The sequence below is a fragment of the Aptenodytes patagonicus genome, chromosome 3 (genome assembly GCF_965638725.1).
Source record: "Aptenodytes patagonicus chromosome 3, bAptPat1.pri.cur, whole genome shotgun sequence".
Classification (NCBI taxonomy): Eukaryota; Metazoa; Chordata; class Aves; order Sphenisciformes; family Spheniscidae; genus Aptenodytes; species Aptenodytes patagonicus.
Window position 1 is genome coordinate 38,935,986 of NC_134951.1, and position 20,495 is coordinate 38,956,480.

Genomic DNA, 20,495 nt, shown 5'->3' on the forward strand with positions numbered 1-20,495 from the left:
AAACTTGATATAAAATCACTTTTATTAACCCAGGGCACAGCTCAAGACTGATCAATAAAATAGACCAAACACATAAATCTTTATTCAAACACCTGAATTTGACAATCTACAAATGAATAGTGTAAAGTAGCTGAAATCAGGCACCCACATGGGCATCGAGAAATCCCCACAGAGCAGCATTCCTCAACCTACAGTCTATAAAAGGTAAAATATACATCACGAAAGAAAAAGGGACACTTTTCGTATTATGCATTCAAAAGATGAGAATTGCATTTCAAAGGCCTGGATGTGCTCCTAGCACAAGGGAGCACAGCTCCTCTCACATTCAGAAAGCGAAGCATTCATTTCTGCTGAAACCTTTCGTCTGTGAAGCCACTGCTGGAGTTATATCAAGCATTTGACTAAGGGCACAAAGCACATGAACCCCCATTCAATATTTGGGTGACTATGTTTGCTCATGCAAATTGTATCCAGCAAACTCACTCACAGCTTCTGTAAACATCAAGAAAAATGGTGTGTTTTGTGGGATTCTACAACTTTAATATTCAGTTACCTTGTTTCGTGACTTTTACTCCCAGTTATTAACCCTTACGAGCCAGGGTCGTTTGTATCAGTCTTGAGATCCAAAACTGAGCCAGCAGAGTCAGTCTTATATCCACCTCACCAGAACATTACACCCGCATTAATATAATGGCTCAACATAAGAGAGGACCTAAAATTCTGAACAGATCAAAATTGTATATATTACAGATTTTTTTTACTTATATATTCATGTTTAATAACTTCATTCATCTACTGAGACTAATGAACAGCACACTTTATTTAACATGTTTGCTGAGTTACTGGAGTTTACAAAACCATCTGGGATCGGTTCTACTTTATATATTCACATTATTAATAAACTGTTCAGCTGCATTTTCCTTTGCGCAGGGGATATGTGCCAGGTCTATGTCTGAATCACATGTTTGTATTTGTGGTCCAAATCCATGAAGAGACAGACACAAAGACAAGCAACCACAGTTGTTCTCCTGCAAACTCTTTAAATCCTTTCATTGGGCACAACATGAACTCCAGGCTGTAGCTATACCAAAGGTAAAGTGTGTCAAATCAACCCGGGAACGGATATAACTGTTTTACATAAAAGTATTTCCAGCTTCCTGTTTAAACCTAAGGAGGAAAATGTGTATGTAATTTGCAGAGTTAAATTTCTGAAATACATTCTTCGTTCCTCTGTATTTCTCAGTCTCAGAAACCGAACGGATTATGGGGAAGAGCCTGCTCACCGAGAAGAATTGTTAGCACTTTCTCAAGCATGAGCCTCAAAACTGACTTAAAAAAGAAAAGGGAAAAGATTATTTCTTCTTGAAAACACATGAAACAGGATTTTAATTTTTCTCTGGCATTCTTGCTTTTGGCTGATTCATTGTGGTACACCGATATGTTTATAAGCAATGAAGAACAATGTTAAGTTTATTCAGAACTGAGTTTATTAGTCCAGCTAATCCTAAAGCTTTGGAGGAATTAGTGCAGGGATTCAGAAAGGATAATGAAAGACTGTTTTGATGAGTACCAGTCAAAATATTTCTGAAGACCAGAAATCTAGGCATTTTCTTAAGACAACGAAACAGATAAAGAAAAATTTACCTTCATAAATTTTAATACTAAAGCATTCCGGCAAGTGCCTAAAATTCTGGCTAACCCAACAGAGAATTGCACTGAAAAAATAATGTATTTTTATATTTGGCAAATATTTTTACTAATAAGCATTTTAATTAATTAATTAATTAATTAATTTAATTAATAATAATCTTTTAAAATATTTTACAATACACAGTGTACTGTTCTATTATTTTATATATTTTGCTTTCACATTTTGCTGACAGCTCATATTAACTTCAGTAAGAAGCATGTCTATACAATCATACCAAATGGCTTAAATTTTTTTGAATACCCGTAAGTGCAGAATCAAACATTAAACATGTAACTAAAATAAAAGTAATATTTCTATTTGTCACAGAGCTGACCTTTTCTTAATAAATAGTATAGGTAGGATTCAACTCCACTTGCTACAACAAAAGTGACTTTAATTTACATGTCTGATTCTAGAGAAGAATCTGGCTCCATATATATTTAAACAACTGTCAACTTCAATCTACATTATGTCCCACCATAATGTTCACAGTATTTCATGAGCAGATCTATTTTATTTGCAGTTATTTCTTCTCTTTTCTTGCTTTGCTGTAACAAACACTTTGTTCTCTCTCAGTGAAAAAAAAAAAAAAGGAAAAAAAGTAGAGAAACCAAAGTCTGTATCTTAAGTGATGATCATTTCCAAAACAGATCATGTGTGTCTTATCAGAGATGCCTCCACTTGGACTACTAATTTCCTGAGAATTTTTGTTTGCAATGAACCAAAATGTAGCACTTGAATGAAGAGATACGGTCCACTAAAAATAATAGTACTTCTATTCTGATCAAATAACTTTATTGCAATACTGAATATAAAATCATAAATTAATTCAATATCCAAGTCTAAATTTTCAAAAGCATCTAAAGATTAACTACCTTAGTAGCCCAAATATATTTTCTAATTAAATTTAGAAGCTTAAATGTCATTGACTATCAATGAGATTGAGGGTCCAGTAGGAAGATTTTGGTCCTTAAAAATACAGTATTATTGCAAACCCCACTATGTAACCAGGCATACTTTTAGAAGCCAAATACCTTTGAGAATCCAGCTCCTAGTAAAAAAAATCTTTGAAAATGTGAGAAAAATGAACTCAGACCAACTCGGTAACCAAGCTGTCTGAACAAATTAGGTGCCAGTTTTTCTCTTCTATGGCAGTAAATAGAGGGTACCTTTTGTTCTGAAATGCTTTCCTTCTGCATGAAGGACACAACTATACTCCGTTCTTTATAATAATATGAGGAAAGAAATGAAGTTATTTCTGTATGTATTCTCCTGAATAAAAGTTGGGCCAGATTTCTAAAGATATGCACGAAATCCAAGTCAACTTTGTCAGTCTTTGATTTCAACAAGAATGCGTTACCTGGACACCACCTTTAATCCAGTCTTAAGAGCAGCAGCTGGGATATAGGAAAGCCGTATTTGAATTAATGTTAACTTATTGTTAGAAGGGGTGGAGGGAATACTACGAGATATTTAAACTATTCAGGAGGAAAAGAAAAGTGCAGTTGAACTTTGAGCTGTATTCTCACTGCAAGTAATCAAAGAAGTTTATTCAACCGGAATTATTACTCTTGAATCGGAAAATCCTGATTTTTCAGAGAAAGGAGAACTTATTTCAGGTAAAATGATTAGATATCTGTTTCCTAGCTTAGATTTTCTAGAGGAAAGTGTAGTCTAGACATACCAGAGTATCAGAAGGGTGCCTTTTCAAGCCAGCAGACCTACCTGCAATACTGTCTTAACGGCTAGAAGGAGTAAAGGGGAGAGAACAGTAGCAACAGCTACTTCTACAGATTCCCTTGACAGGGATTTTCTAACTTCATCATCTAAAAGTCAGCTGCCTAAATGTCAGCTAGTCCCCTGGGCTCCTTTGTAGTCGAAGGAGAGAAAGAGGCACCTCAAGAAGGCAATTCATCTCATCCTAAAGTAGATATCTAAGACAGGTTCAATGAATCACTATCTCATTTCTTTCTTATCCTATGGCTATGAAGGGAATGTGACAAGTAACTTTTAGATGCTTGAGCGTGGTAAGATGAATCCTGCCCTAGTGTAATTTTTCACTCTACTCTGAAACTTCACTTTTGGATTTTCTTCACCTTTGTGGTCTTTGGGTCTTGGTTCCCTTTCTTGCCACTGCTTCATAATGCCTGACCTGACCCCACTCACTGACCCGAGCCAAAGCCCGCTGGAAGATCCTCTTTGCTGTGAACGATCTTTGGATCAGACCTTAAGGGAAAAGCAGTACAAGGGCAAAGGCACTCATCAAGATTATTACAGAACAGCAAGTCGGTTTACTCCAGTCTCTGCAGGAAAAGTTCTCCTTTGAATCTTTAAGACAGGGCCAACGTATTGATTAGCCCACTTCAGTCCAGAAGGTTAGCAGTTTTTTGACATCATATCTTGTGCTGTGCATCAAAATTGCTCCATATGGCTGTCATTCAATTCTGGCCAGTTAGAAAGGCCAATGAGAGGTGTAAGACTCTCTCAGAAATCTGTATTGCAAGAGTCTTTCTGCAACAGACTGATGAAAAAAGGACTTTCAGTCTGAATTCTAGAATTCCCTCTATTCTCAGGTTAATCAAAATTTTATTAGATTTGGGCAACACTTAAAAATATTGCTGTTTAAATGGGTCCATGCTTGTCATTGAGGCAAAATCACATATTAAACTAAGTGATTTTTTTTTTCTCCTGACAAAAGGATCAGTTGAGCACATGAACAGTCAACTATTTCTAGTATCATACAGCAGTATCATAAGAAAGCAAATACGGCGGAGGTTGCATTCAGTGACAATGTATGAAAATTTTCTCAAATTTTCCACCCTACGATTAATAGTAAAGATTTCTTACTGAAATCAGAAATAGTTTATGCTGTGGATCAAAATAGCTTGTATTATTCAGAATTGTGGGGAAGGGGAGCCAGAAGATAAAACAATCTGGAAAACATGTTATCAACAAACAGAAGCTGTCAATCATGCTACTGCACTGTACATTACAAAAATGGCAAAAAAATAGACCCTGACTTGAGAGCAGCAATTCTTTCTGCATATATGAGAAAAACAAAGCTGTTATACAGATAATTTACTTATTTCCTTATATTAACAGCATTCTCGTTGAAAGACAGCTTTTATCGGAACAGGAACTTGAAATCTGGAAACTTGTTTGTAAGTTATGGTCAAAAGTGGCCCACACCTGAAATGAATGGGTAAAGTTGTGTAAACAACGAAATCCTCAAAAACTACGGAAGCCTACCTGAGAGCTTCCAACTTTGCAGAATCAAAAGGCTAAGAATAGGAATAAAAAGCACCATTGCATTTGAATTTGCAAAAACTTACCATATAAATAATAAAAAGTTTGTGTCCAAAACCCATCCACAGTTTAAAATCACTTCTAAGCAGACCAAAGGAAAACAATTCACACTTTTAGTTCAGCTATACCTACCAACGCATGCTCCTACCCATCTATCTATATGAATCTATGTGAGTTAAACACACCAATGTGAACTTCATTAAATCAAACTTTGATGTTCTTTACACAATTCAATCAAAACCCAGGGATCTTTATCACTTTCTCATCAGAATTAACAGGATACAGCCACAGTAAAATGTACCATTATTGGAATTTCATTATTATGCAGTGCCATGTGTTTACTATTATAATGTAAAATAACATTCAAATCTCTTGGTCCAATGTGGATGTTAACACCAAATAAAAAATATCAGCAAAAGGAACAGAAAGCAGTAAGCTATTTTGTCCTGGTTTCGGCTGGGATGGAGTTAATCTTCTTCCTAGTAGCTGGTACAGTGCTGTGTTTTGGATTTAGGATGAGAACAAAGTTGACCACACACCGATGTTTTAGTTGTTGCTAAGTAGTGCTTACACTAGTCAAGGACTTTTCAGCTTCCCGTGCTCTACCGACTAAGAAGGCTGGAGGTGCACAAGAAGCTGGGAGGGGGCACAGCCAGGACAGCTGACCCAAACTGGCCAAAGGGACATTCCATACCATGTGACATCATGCTCAGTACATAAACTGGGGAAAGCTGGCCGGGGGGGCCGCTGCTCGGGGACTGGCTGGGCATCGGTCGGCGGGTGGTGAGCAATTGCATTGTGCATCACTTGCTTTGTATATTCTTATTACTAGTAGCAGTAGTAGTAGTAGTAGTATTTTACTTTATTTCAATTATTAAACTGTCTTCATCTCAACCCACGAGTTTTCTCACTTTTACTCTTCTGATTCTCTCCCCCATCCCACTGAGGGGGGGAGTGAGCGAGCGGCTGGGTGGTGCCCAGTTGCCAGCTGAGGTTAAACCGCAACATATTTCTAAAGCTACTCTGTCTTTCTCACAAACACGGAGTAAATGGATGATTTAAATCTCAAATTGGACTCCATTTTTCCTACTAGTACTCTTGTAACGAACATTGAAGTTTTAAACCTAGTCAAATAACAGTGAAGTACTTCTTATGATGTATTTATTACCTTTGGTCTCGAACATATATATGTATAACTGTTATACTACTCAGGTGCATTTTTAGTATGAAGGCTAATTATGTTACTGCAATATTGTGTCATTCTATGCCATGTAGTTGAGTTAAAAAAGTCTTGCACAGCTTTTGTCAATAGAATAGTCCATGTCCTTTACAGCAGATACTGTCATCCTAGGACAGTTCATCTAGCTTAACTATCTCTCTCCAACAGTGTCCCATAGCAACTGCTTAGAGAAAAAACAAAAATACAGGGCATGAATAGAGTGATTTCTCCATGCTACACCTCCCAAGCAACCTTCTTGAGACTTCCTCTGCAGGAGGTCATATCCAGACCCTGTCCCCCATTAATTTATCATAAAAGGAGTTATTAACCCATTTATGAATCCATTTATCCTAGTGTAAATGCAGATAACAGGTGTGATGGATTCCATATGTTTTGTTCAACATTTGCTCCTTAATTCATGTTAATACAGCACACCTCTAGAAAATAACTGTGTGAGGTGAACTTGTTTGGAGAGGGAGACTGCTCCAGCATTGGTATGCCACTGAGGGAGAGGAGACTGCAGGGTGGAAGAACATGAAAGAAGAAAGGAGAAAGCACAAGGAAGAAAGGAGAAAGGAGAAAGGAGAAAGGAGAAGAAGGAGAACAAGACCAAGACCAGGACCAGGACCAAGAACAAGAACAAGAACAAGAACAAGAAGGAACAACAACAACAAGAGAATGAATGCTCAGCAAGGGGAGCCTATGGCACAGTAGAAAGACTGAGGACAAGTCTATGTTAGGGTGTTAGTTCAGGCCAGGAGCATGCTTTCAAGAAAATCTTCCAATTTTCGCCACTTGATGTGCTTTGGTTCGCATCATGGAGTGGTCTCTGAGCATATTACCTGGATTCCTTTTGGATGAAAATAAATTGGAAGATGCCCTCCAGGACTCTAATCCCAGCCTCAGGGGAGTATTCAATGTACAGGATCACACCAGTCTTGGTTTGAAGAACATACGCATAGTGCGGGCACTGGGTCCTCAGCAGCAACTGCTCTGCTCCACAAATACAGCTAGTGGCTCCCACTACTTGCTTATGAAGATGCAGCCTGAAAAACTCCCGAGTGGAGCAGAGGCTGTCACAGCCAGCCCTCAAAGGTGACAGGGTGACCAGAAAGGACTGTATAGACTGTGCTACAACCCGCAATGCCTCTGAGTTCACTGAAACTATGCTTGGAAGCCAGGACCTGCCTTCAACACTGCACTGGGCAGCGGAAGATTTTTTCCTATTCTGTTTCACCTAGTCCATTTATTTTATTTAAAAAAAAAATCAATTCTTCCAGTTTTAATCTCAAAAAAACCTGTCTTTTTTTAGTTTAAAAGCCCTTTTGTCCTTCGAGAAAGCTCACTATACAGAAAAATCCTCAGCAGATCCATTCCAGAGCTCTGGCCAGTTCCAGATCCCATTACAAAAAATTATAAAGGGACTTTTAAATAATGGATCATACAGTCCAATACTGATAATATTTCTGACTGCAATCCTAAGCACCTAGGAGTTGAAGGCCTCCTTTTTATCAGTGAAATGAGAGTATAATCCATACTTACACTTCGTCCGTGGAATGTTGCTCGTCTTCCCTCAGGACACTGGGATGACGCTTACTACAGCCATACGCATGATTGGCATTACTGATATAGAGCCCACAAATGCAGAGAAGCTGTCTATGCCACATGTGATCAAACACTGTACTGAAAAGACATACGATAAAATGCCCACTTGACCTTCCCAGAAGCATCATCACAAAAAAAATGCTGAAGTAATATCAATATCAACTGACTTTTGCTTTTTATTTCCTGAAACGTTAAAATCTTGACTGGAAGGAATCAGTTATGTATGAACTACAGTGAAACAAGATCTTATACTTCAAAGATAAAAATACTCATATCTGATTGTAATCCATCTCCTGGCTTAGGGACCAAGGCCTTCAGGGAGCAGGACAAATCCACATCATCCTTCTAAATGCCAATTTTGTGGTTTGACCTCTGGCTTAGGTAACAGATAAAAATCACACAAAACCACATAACTCCCTAGTGATACATTAATGCAGATGCTGAAAAGAATCAGGTTTTTGAGTGAAAGTCATCATGAACTTAGGCAAACATAAAAATTTCTTCCACATCTACCCTTCCCTGCTAAAACAGAGCTTAGGCAATACATTGCTAGTCACTTTAGAAAATGCTTATTGCTAATTGTTGTTTTATGTTAATTTTACTTTGTTTGATCACATAAAGCCCTTTTTGGTAAGTGATATGTGCATTTTTACTTTCAGATCTAAGGATGAAAAGCACTAGCTAAAAACGCTATCATCATTTCCACTGCAAAAGATTCCAAAAACGTGAATCTTTTCATTTGAGAGGAACATAAAGTATACACCGGGGCTATAGAACGTAGCTTTAAAAACTAATGTAAAGCCATTACTGAAAATTTCAGCACAGATCTAATGAAATCATTGACACTGAGAAATTACACACCTATATTTTTTCAAGTAACCCATACATTCTCTTTTTTAGCAATGCTTAAATTGGAGAAATCCTACTGAAATCAATCTTCAGAAATATAGCCCTCTCTTTTTCTCCAGCTTCTTTTCATATAGTTATCACAAACAGTAATTATATTCATATTCAAAACTCATTTCTCTGGCCAAGAAAAGGCAGTCGTGTGTCTCCAGGTCATAACCCTGGACTGAAAGGTTACGAGAAGACCCTAGAGCCTAGGTGACACTAGAGCACCTAACAAAACTTTCCCCAGGGCTCACCAGCTCTACCCTCCTCGGGCCAAGCACAGCCCCTGGGCTTTGGCTAGATCTGCCAACACGGGTCTAGGCCCATGATAACCTGTCCTCCACACTGGAGTTTAGCAGTGGATGATCTTAATAGCCTCTTGTTCACGTTGCCTATGCTTCACTAGGAAGGCTGTAAAGCTGCGTGTGCATTACTGATGTGGTTGTTTCGATCTACATTGTTCCTATCAGCACAGGTTGCCATATTTAATATGGCTCTAAATTTGGAGTCATTTTCATACAGCACAGATAAAAAAGCATGAGTAGTGAATTTTAAGCGCTTTCACACAGATGGCAATGCGGTGTGAAATACTATTCCATTTTCCTGTACTCAGATAAGAAAGTATAAATGTCAAATAAACTGGAGATTTTCCTCTGAGGAAAAGAAAAACGCAAAAAAGTTAGAAACCAGTGCCTAGATGGAGCTCAGCAACCCCCATTTTGTCACTTGTTATACAATCATGTTTATTGCAAACCAGTGAGTTGATTCACTGGAATGTGTCACTTCAAACCACTGTATTTTGCGATCTCTTACTGCCATCTTATGCCATTTTTTGTCACTGCACAACCCATGACATACTAAAATTGTCAAAGAAATGCTTTCTCACATATAACATTTCCTTTCATAAGTGTTTGTCATCCTATCAACTCATTATCATCTGGCCCTCATTTCTGCACCCCCAATTCTGCAAGAAAATATTGAACACTGAATTCTCTTTGAAGTTGATGACAACCAAGAACCCCCAGCACCTTTGAAGATCGTGTTAGAGAGGCTAATAACAAGCTCTCCCCTTCAAAACTATTTCTTCAGTTGCTCATTGCTTTTCAAACATGTGGCTCGATTCTCATTTGCACCGATTGGCTCCACGTTTCCCATTCCAGTACTGCACAGGGACTACAAAGTAAATAAAGATAGGCCTGTCATTTTCCTTCTGTAAAAAAGATGCTTATAAATGGTGAAAACAGATTCACAGTATACATTATGCACGCAAAAATAATTTGCACAAATGGCTGATTTAAACAGCATTAAATGACAGAACACCAAAATGAGTGAGGCACAAGAAAAAATAGTGGTTTATAATGAGCTTTACTTTTAAAACAGGGTTTTTTTCCTCTCAAAAACTACTCTAAATGACATTTTGGACTTCTATGGGTGTCTTCTTTCTTGAATTCCACATCAAATTTCCAGCCTATGGGTAAAGGAACACTGCTGGGCCCCTTACCAGCAAAGCATGAAAATCCAACCTAAACTCTAAGAGTTAAAGTGGGTTTTCTCCTTTTCTGATCCCATCAACTCTAACAAATTTTCCACTAGCCAAGATATTTCCCCAGCACTATCTGTAAAAATCACTCCATTTTAGTTCTGCTCTAGACATTGATGATCAGAGCTTAGTAAAGAAAGTATCTTGTGGCTGATATATTAGAGCAAATAGATTCATTTCTCTCCCATTCCCTTCTCCCACTCGGTTGTGGTTTTGTTCTTCTTGTTGCTGCACTGATGAAAATTAAAATAGAGCTCAGCTTCTCAATACAGCCAATGTAAGCAAACCTTCCAATTCACAGCAAATTCTGCAATCACATTTTATGCCACATAAACTCCATTTTCGTAAAATGCATTGACTTCAACCGTTCCCAGCTATTGTAATCCCAAAGCACGATGTTGCAAGACAACTAACATTTGTATTGATTTTTCGATATGTGCTACAATAACTCCTTTTAAACACACTTCAGTGATTACTCTCAATGACGATGCAATCAAATGAGAGTTGCAAAGTATTTCATTGTTTGGCTTTCCCTAACGCTGGAGCAATTCCTGTATCTCACTTAATAATATATTCACAGGAGAATCAACTAGTGCAGTAGGACCCTACCACCTAAAATTAATTCAGAAGTAGAGGCAACTAAAATCAAAATTATCTTCTTCTGTGCTCAGTTTCCTGAGAGACCAGTATTACTCAAAAAAGGACAAACTGATGTGATGTTCTCCACTCTTAGACATCATTTGGCCCTTGTCACAACCCCCCGCTCTGTGGCATACTCCAGTGTGGGGAAATCTAAACAGTTATAAGTTGCCCCTTTCTGCTTACTTGCAAGGAGAAAGAGTGCAGAATCTAACCTTGAAAACTCCCAAAACATGCCAGATTGGTATAAACAGAACCATATGGTTAATCTTGCAATTATCTATTTTCCTTAGTATTTGTATAACTCCCTGTGGTCTGTATTTTTAAACATAAGAGACCTAATTCACCATTTCAGGTGCAAAACAGGGCCCCTACTATAAAAAAGGGCTACTAGAGTCATACTTAAGGTCATTAAAAATATTGGTGCTTTCACCCCTCCTCCCCAAATCTAAACCTAGTTAATTAAAGATCTTATTACTACAAAAAGAGGAAGAGTAAATATAGAGAAAAGTGGCATGGATTAACAAGGCCAACCTATGTCTCACTGATAACACTGGTCTTCTGAAACTGCAGGGAAGTACAGCTAGCAGATATGAAGTTCAGCTAATATTAAAATAGCAAAAAATACTTAATTTTTTAAACAAAATTTCATATCATAGAATCACAGAATAGTTTGGGTTGGAAGGGACCTCTAAAGGTCATCTAGTCCAACCCCCCTGCCACGGGCAGGGACATCTTCAACTAGATCAGGTTGCTCAGAGCCCCGTCCAATCTGACCTTGAAGGTTTCCAGGCATGGGGCATCCACCACCTCTCTGGGCAACCTGTGCCAGTGTTTCACCACCCGCAGTGTAAAAAATGTCTTCCTTCTATCTAGCCTGAATCTACCCTCTTTTAGTTTAAAGCCATTCCCCCTTGTCCTGTCGCAACAGGCCCTGCTAAAAAGGTTGCCGCCATCTTTCTTATAAGCCCCCTTTAAGTACTGGAAGGCTGCAATGAGGTCTCCCTGGAGCCTTCTCTTCTCCAGGCTGAACAACCCCAACTCGCTCAGCCTGATATGATATACATGATATATTTTTATGTGCTGAGGGGACAGAGATTATTCAGAGGGGAATACAACTTCAAGTTAGGTCCATAGACATTATAGTACAGAGACCTACAATAAAATAACTTGCCAGCTTAACTTCAATAGCAAGCAAACACATACTCTAAACCAAAGATGATGCATTTGTAAGGCTGAAGAGTATTCTACACACCCCTAAGTATGCGTAAAGTGCCTATGGAAATTTTAGGAAAAAACAAAAAGTTTCATAGTACAGAGAAAAATAAAGTCTCTCTATCACACTTTAAAAAATACAAGTTATTGTTTGGGAAAAAAGAAAAAAACACTCAAGTCTTTTTCTATGTATCTTGCAAGGCTTTTGAACTGATCCTGATTATTTGTTACTTTAGGTAAGTGTTTAACAATGTTAGTGCCTCAGGGTTACTAACTACAATGCCTGTCTGCTCCACTTCACGGCTACTTCACAACTGCTTAAAAGTTTCTTTACAAATCAGTGGCCTCTACTTCTGAATTAATTTTACACTTAACAGCAATATTGCAAATCTCCGGATTCATAGTCCAAGCATGCCCACAAACGTTCTCTTGAGATACAGCTTTCAGATAACAGACCTCTCTACCTTGCTAGAACTATCGCCCTGATACCATCTGCTTTGACAGCTCTTCTTCTGTCACCCCTTTTTCTGGCATTTGCTATGCATTGTCATACAGTCTCTGCAGGTCTCACCTGCATTTTCTCTCTCTGGCACTTTGCCATTTTTGATTAGGCAGCCTCCAGAGCTCTTCAAAAGCATTTTTATAGGCAATTTTTCCTGTGAATATTTTCTCTTGGCTGATCTTTGAACTGTGATTTGGCTTTTCTCCTGCTGTATCACTTATATTTCCACTAACCCAGTTGCTGTTGCAATTGCAGTGGCTATTCTAAAACTACCTATCTCAAAATTATTGAGATATCATTTGTTTAAATCTCAGTTACTAAGTGATCTACTTCGTGTGTTTAGTTATGTATTCCCAAGTCACATTACACTACTTCTTCTATTTCAAACCCTAGAAAAATCTTCTCCACTAACCAAAAATAAGATCAGGAGACATAGTTTCCAACTCTTCCACCCGCTGGCAGTTGCATGGTTTGAGGACCCATCAGTAGGCTGCCTGATCAAGGTGTCCCAGTGACAGGTAACTGCTGTAACAAGTATTTGTACTTGGGAGCAACCACACTGCTGCGCCAAGAGTCTGCTCTGGACTCAGGAATGTAAAGACACCTTAGACACCATTTGACAACAGGAACATCACCTTTTCACTTGTGTCATCTAAGGTGGTACTTGGGGCAGGTGGTCAGGACAGGAGCCGTGGTTCCTTGCAGAGAGCCTATGGATTCATGGAGAAAAGCTTTTGGTGGCAGGCACCTAACTTCCTCTTGCATTTAGAAACCATGCTGAACTGTCTTTTCTGCCAGAGAAATTGCCTCTAAAAACATATCCAAAAAACATTCAGGAAGATGAATATTAGGTAGTGAACACTGGTATTATCACTCTACAGGGTTTCACTCCAAACCGCGCCATTGAGTATGGTCTGAGCGCTATTCCAAGTCTTTAATACTAGGCTTAACTTTTCATAGGGAACAGGGTTAGGGGTTCTAGGGAAACCTTTTCTGAGGAAGGACATGAGGAAGAGAGTGGTAACACAGTAAATTTAGTCGTCCAAGGAATTCCAGAAATGTGGGGGAAATCTGTAAAAGGTAGAGAAGAAGGTGAAAAACATATCAGTTGGAATGAGTACAGTGAGCTGGGAAAAGGAGGGAAGCAAAACACACAGGATATAGCCAAAACCCAGGGTCTTCAAAGGCAAGAATTTGAACTCTCATCATGGAAAATCTGAGGGGTAACAAATGAAAGCTTGCCAAAAATAGAGAGACATCAATTTCTCTTGCCTTTTCCAGTAACTTCTTATGTATGAAAAAAGTCTTGGCACAAAAGTTAGGAAGACATTTCTAACACTGTTTTGCTTACCCTTTTGAGGTTGTCACTGTGTCACCATCTGCTTCTTTCTAACTTTCACTCCCCTGAGTACATGAAAGCACAAGCAGTCTCTTGCTGTCAGCTGCCCCGGTCTGAGGGTCCCACCTCTGCTTCTTCTTCTCATCCAAACTCTTGCACATCGTATTTCAGGTAATTTCTGAATTGTCACACCCTCCCATAGCTATTCTTACATCTCTCGCTTCCAGCATCTGCAGCTTAATCTTTGGATGTGTATATTTAAAACAAGTATCTGTTACATGCACCTTTACAGTTGTTTTGTATATTCATCATTTCAGATCAATAGGCATAATTAACAAAAATCTTAAAGTCATTAGGAAGATCCATAACAAAACCAAAGTTACACCTTGCAAAATATTTAAAAGATGCGATGCCATGTACTGAAGTATTTTTCTTTTAACAAAGATTAAGATCATCCAATGACTGGCCTAGATTTAAAGTGATCGGTTCTTTACCTTTTCCTCCACCAATTGTGTAATAGCAAGATCTCATCTGAATTGATAGCTTGGGAATGAAAGACTAAGGAAAGGAAATCTTCAGTCTGTGTATAGTCAAACTATGGATTTCCTTGATGCCGGAGATTCAAATTGTAGGGTCAAGTCTAATAATGACTGCCTGGGTAATTTTATGAAAGCTAACATTTGTTGCATTGCATACCCAATTAATCTTGTGCTTCAAGACATTAAACTGTAACTTGCCCTGCTGAAAAAGAAGCTGGTTTTTTCTCCATGTCATGGTGTTATGACACTGGGATAGGTTCAGTATAGTTAAATAAATAAATAACATGTAAGGGAAAGAGTATTTTTTAATTTAAAAAAAAAAAATCGAATTCAAGCTTAGATAGGCAATTTTTAAGTATTGATTTTTAAAATTCATCTATTTTCCATTGTGTAATTTCCATTACATTAACAGAAATGCGAGCAAGCAGAGAAATCCCAGGAACAGGACAGATAAAAGCTGCCCTGAGGAAAAAACAGCCCTGGGCCCAGACACTTAATAGTTTAAGGCTTGTTGACAAATCAGACCATATCCATGAGCAAAGAATAGGGTCTAAGAACTGAGCCTCAGAAAGAAATCCACTTGGGATAAAAACTCCTTTCCTTTGCATTTTGAAGCTGGGACAAAGGTGTCTGCAATCAGTTGTGAGAGAGGGAAGTCAAAGAGACGGTGCATGGGGAACCTCGTCTGAAATTAAGGAACTGTGCTTGTGGAAAGAGGGAGACTGTGGTCTCTTAAAGCAGTGTTTCTTCGTTGTTGCTGATTATAATTAAGTGCTGAGTCAGTGCACTCCTTGAGTCTCCTGACAAAAGGATATAAGCAAACAAGAGACAGTGAGGACAGCTAAGGCACCGGGAAGTGAAAAAAATCTCTAATATCAGAGGGTCTTTTGAGAAGTGTGTAGCCTAAAATCTGCCGAGGACTGCTTGGAAAAGAATAGACTTATTAATTTCTAGTCTCTTCTAATGTGCATTTTCTGTTAATCTAGGTGGCATATAATTTCGTCTTCTTTTTAGCAATCAGAATAATTAATCAATAAATATCTGCCCAAGAACAGCAAGAGGCTCTCCATAATATCAAATCTTTCCACCAAGACGACACAGTCTTCTAAAAGTTCGGTCAGCACTCCTAAACTTCTGAAGGTTGTATGGCCTATTAGGGAGGTCAGGACACAGGGATTTCTTTTGGTCTTAAAATCCAGCATTCTGTAATTCTCCCCAGTTGTATGATTGCCTCACAAAGCTCCTTTAAAGTGTTCCTGCTGAACATGTAATTGCTATAACTGCCAGGTTCCCGGTGGTGACATTACAGAGGTATATTGCCTTGCTAAAAAGGAGTATTTGTGGGCAGTTAATGTTAAGATGTTTAGCAGCTTATATATGAGAAGTATACATGTATGTTCATTCACAGTTATTGTGCACTTCTGAGAAAATACAAAATTATAGACTGGAGAAAATATATATTATTTCCTTCATAACTCACGAAAGCTCAGATGACATTTTAAATAACAACAGAGACTTAGTATTAGAATTGTTAAGCATGTAAATTTTAATTGAGAGTTGTTTATAGTATCTTAAATTACACTTTAATTATCAGTTTCTCCAGGATTACTATCTTTAAGTTATGAATTTATTTATAATTTATTTTTTAAATATTGCTTCTTTTGACACATAACTTTTTGGCAAAGATTTATTGCTTACAGAGAATAATTCCAGGCCATTTCCTCACAAATGCAATACCGAAGACCACTTTCTGTAATGTTCATTCCCTTGAAAAGAGACTGTGACTTTTTTCACTTTTAGGTGCTGCTAAGCACAGAACATGAGACGTTTCAGTGACATCTACCACAGAGACCAGATTTAAATCTTATTTCTACTAGTCTTAACCTAACTTTCTCTCTAACAGCATTATTAATATCAGTATGTGCCATGATTTAGGCCTTCATTCAGTTGTGACCGAAGACAACCACGGTCTCTTAACAGATTTCAGTAGCAACTGTATTAAGTTCTTTACAGTTTTACAGAAACGGTCAATAATGATGTTCCGATGTTTTTTGTACTGTGGGCTTTCAACCAGTAGACTAAATCTATCAGCTCACTTCATCAACAGCTAGCTACAGTCAGAGAACAATTTCATTGCTCACATTATATGTTAAAGTTGACTTAGAAAAACAGAGTAAAGAAATCTCCACTTTTATTAACAGGACCAATTTAAAACTAGATAAAGTCAGATCACATCTGAGCCTAGCCTGAGTCAGTGGTTTCGTATGGAGTTACCACTAAAATCACTTTATCTTGTCAAATCACTATTTAGGAGGAAGCCTGGGAGGAAAAGAAATGACAGATGTCTTTTCTGAATCTGTGAGATGCTGAGCTGTTTAAAGGAAAGTAAAAATGTGATGAATCCATTCATATTTTCCAGCAATACTGCCACTTCTCATACTTGACCTGCAAATTCTATTCATAGGAGTGTCTTCCAGCAAGCGACATCTAGAGCAGAGACTCACTGACCAACCTCATGAGCTACAAAAATTGTCAACAGCCCTTGGAAATTCGGTAGGCAAAGTCAGAGTGAGAAGACGGGGGGCATTTCTCTTTCTCTATAGACCTCTGTATGTTGTTAAAGGGAAAACCTTTGTTTTGCTTTAAAATTCTCACCAGCTTCACCTCCTGTGAGCCCTAGTACGTTCCCCTAAAGCTTCAGCAAGTCTCAGTTATCCTCATTAGTCCACGAGGGTAAAAAGCCTCCTGAGGACACGCATTTCCTTAAAATAGGAGATTTCACAGAAGTCATCTAAGTTCTACATTGGCTCCAGCTTATCCAGTAAATTTTGATTGTGGAAATAAAACACCAGCAGGGCCAATGCTACTAATTTTGTTCTCTCTTTCTTCCACGCATGTTCCTTCTTAAAAGATAAAAAATGCCCAAGTAAAAGTTTGGAACTCTTTGGTGATCACTATTAAGTTAAGAATTCAGTAATTTAGAACTCTGACAAATTAATTTTAAATTTTGAAGAATTTTCTATTTTCTCAGATCTAACCTTCTCAATTTTGAGTCTCATATGGTTTTGAAAAGGTAACAAATCTGGCTTACAGTGGATATTTATTTGCCCTACAGAGTGATTGTCAACGCCATGTACAAAGTGGGTGACCAACCAACTTTGCATAAAAACATTGTAAAGAATAACCAAGTAATACAAGGATATGACATAGGGCCTCCATTCATTAAATGTTTTACGGTACAGTAAGTCAGCATCTGAGACACATGGCAGAAAGACATCAGTCAACATGGCTACTGCAGATTGTCCTTTCACAAAAAAAGCATTCGGCAGCAGCTTTAACAGAGATTTCCTTGTCACACACATTCCAAACCTCAAAAATCTTACCTCACTAAATAAATCCAGCTCCATTGCTAAAAGTCATAAGCAATGTAGCACTTCACTGCTACCATACAGAAATAGATCCAAACATAAAACCATCTGTTTCCTAAGGAAAAAAACAAATCCCACACACAATTTAGCACCTTCTCCATCTCTTCATAGTCTGCAGTTAAGTCTTCAATTTTTTAATTCAACTATAAGTTAGCAGAATTATATTCACAATTAAATTAGCTGTTCCAACTCTGAAACAACAGTTTAATCCATCATTTTCAAAAATGCCTCCTACTCAAACTCTAAGTCAGAAAAAGCTTATTATGCATAGATTTGGCTCTATATTCAAATTCTGAGTCACAGATTCTCAATATACTTAAACTGGAGCTTTGCAAAGTACCCTTAAAGAGTGCAAAGTAAAAATGTGGCTATAGTTATTATTCTTAGTGTATGATGTTCTTATAGTGCATGCTAACTACTCAATAACGCTTGACCTTGTTTCACAGAAAAGTATTTTTCCATAGATTAATTTGCATCTAAGGTAATTTTATAACTGGCCTTAGAAAAGGTCTTCTAGGATTCGTCCAATTAAGCTCTTAATTATGATATCTTTTTTAATATTTCTACAAGACACACTGTGTTCCCAGAAAGTTAAAGATCATACAGCATTCAATTATGAAGTGCATAAGATGTATGAGATTTCATTGCACATCTACATATATGTGTGTAACTACTCCAACAGATTTTATCTGATACAGGCTGTCTTTCATAAAAAGGCAAATCATTTTTAATCAACAGTTAAATCAGAATAGTCTTGAACAGACAAAAAAAAACCTGGAAAGTACACAATTTGGCTTCATTACATTATCCAACACTTCTTTAAAAGCTTTATTGATGATTTGATAAACAGCATTCAATATCTAGAGTGTGTCTATTGATGCTGTTACATATTTAAGTAAATCCTCTACAAACATCTTGGCTAAACAAAAAAAAAGAAAGTACTGTTGTGACAGACTACTTTCAAAAGCATTTTTAACTCCCTGTTTAATGAAAGAATTTATTTCTGAGGAATATACATTTATAATTTCCTCTGTACTCATTTTGCTTTTATATTTTATTCCTTAAAGTCAGCAGTGCCCAGAATTTATTCATGTAAGCTCTCAAACTGATTTATGTTAAGTGACAAGGCACCGATATTTCTGGATTCTGTTACAAGCTTCTTCCTTGTCTTGTCATACAACTTTGATCAAAGTCAGTTACACTCAAAATTTTAGGTGTCTCTACTTTTGGTTATTCATGCTGAGAAACATGGAGTGTCATCTCCAGAGGTAATGAATACCTAACAGGTTCAATCCATTTCATTTGAAGCTTTAAGTGTTCAGCAAATCTGGAGAGAAAACCAGATTCAAAGGCAGAAGACTCAAAAAGTCATGAGGCATGCAAAAGTCATTGATACCTCTTAAGGCAGATGTGATATTAATGATGGGAAAGGAAGCACACACAGCACCAAGCAGATTGATGAGGGGGAGAAAGACAGGGCTTCAATTCCCCTAATATTTCTCTTTCCTTCCACCTCCAAGGAACCTACATCTGACTTGTAAAATCAGGTCTTGATGTCTTTACATGTCATGTTTTTATCGAGAAGGAAAGTATAGCAATATATATATGTATCATGTCACGCAGACTTTCCAATGTTTGCAACGTGAATTCTGAAGGCTGCAAGACCTTGTATAAACATACAGTATCGTCAGCTTCCAGCCTCTGTGCCAGATTCCAGATTTCAGGTAATCAAAACACAATGTACCACAAATGTAAACAGTAATGACATATCCAGAGTCCTTCCCAAAAATCCTCATACAAACGAGACCAGACATACGGAGCTAGTCATTTCATAGTCACTGGAGAACTGAGCTGAGAGGCATCTCATGAAGTTCAGCAAGGGGAAATGCCAAACCCTGCATCTGGGGAGGAACAACCCCATGCACCAGTGCACGCTGACTGGCTGGAAAGCAGAAAAGGACTTGGGGGTCCTGGTGGACAACAAGTGGATCATGCACCCACGTGGCGAAGCAGGCCAACAGCATCTTGGGCTGGATTAAGAGAAGCATTGCCAGCAGGTTAAGGGAGGTGATCCTTCCCCTCTGCTCAGCACTGGTGAGACACACCTGGAGTGCGGTGTCCTGTTCTGGGCTCCCCAGCACAAGAGAGATACAGACGTACTAGAGAGAGTCTGACAAAAGGCCACGAAGATGATGAAGGGACTGGAGCATCTCCTGTGAGGAAGGGCTGAAAGAGCTGGGACTGTATAGCCCGGAGAAGAGAAGGCTCAGGAGGATCTTATCAATGTATAGAAATGCCTAATGGGATGGAATGAAGGCAAGAGAGCCAGGCTCTTCTCAGTGGTGCCCAGTGACAGGACAGGACACAATGGACACAGATTAAAACACATGGAGTTCGATGTGAACACAACACAAAACTTTATTTTTACAGTCAAACACTGCCCAGAGAGGTTCTGGAGTCTCCATCCTTTGAAATATTCAAAACCCAACTGGACATGGTGCTGGGCAGCCTGCTCTGGCTGACCCTGCTTGGGCCAGGGGCTGGACCCCCTATCAAGAGGTCTCCTCCCTCCTCAAGCATTC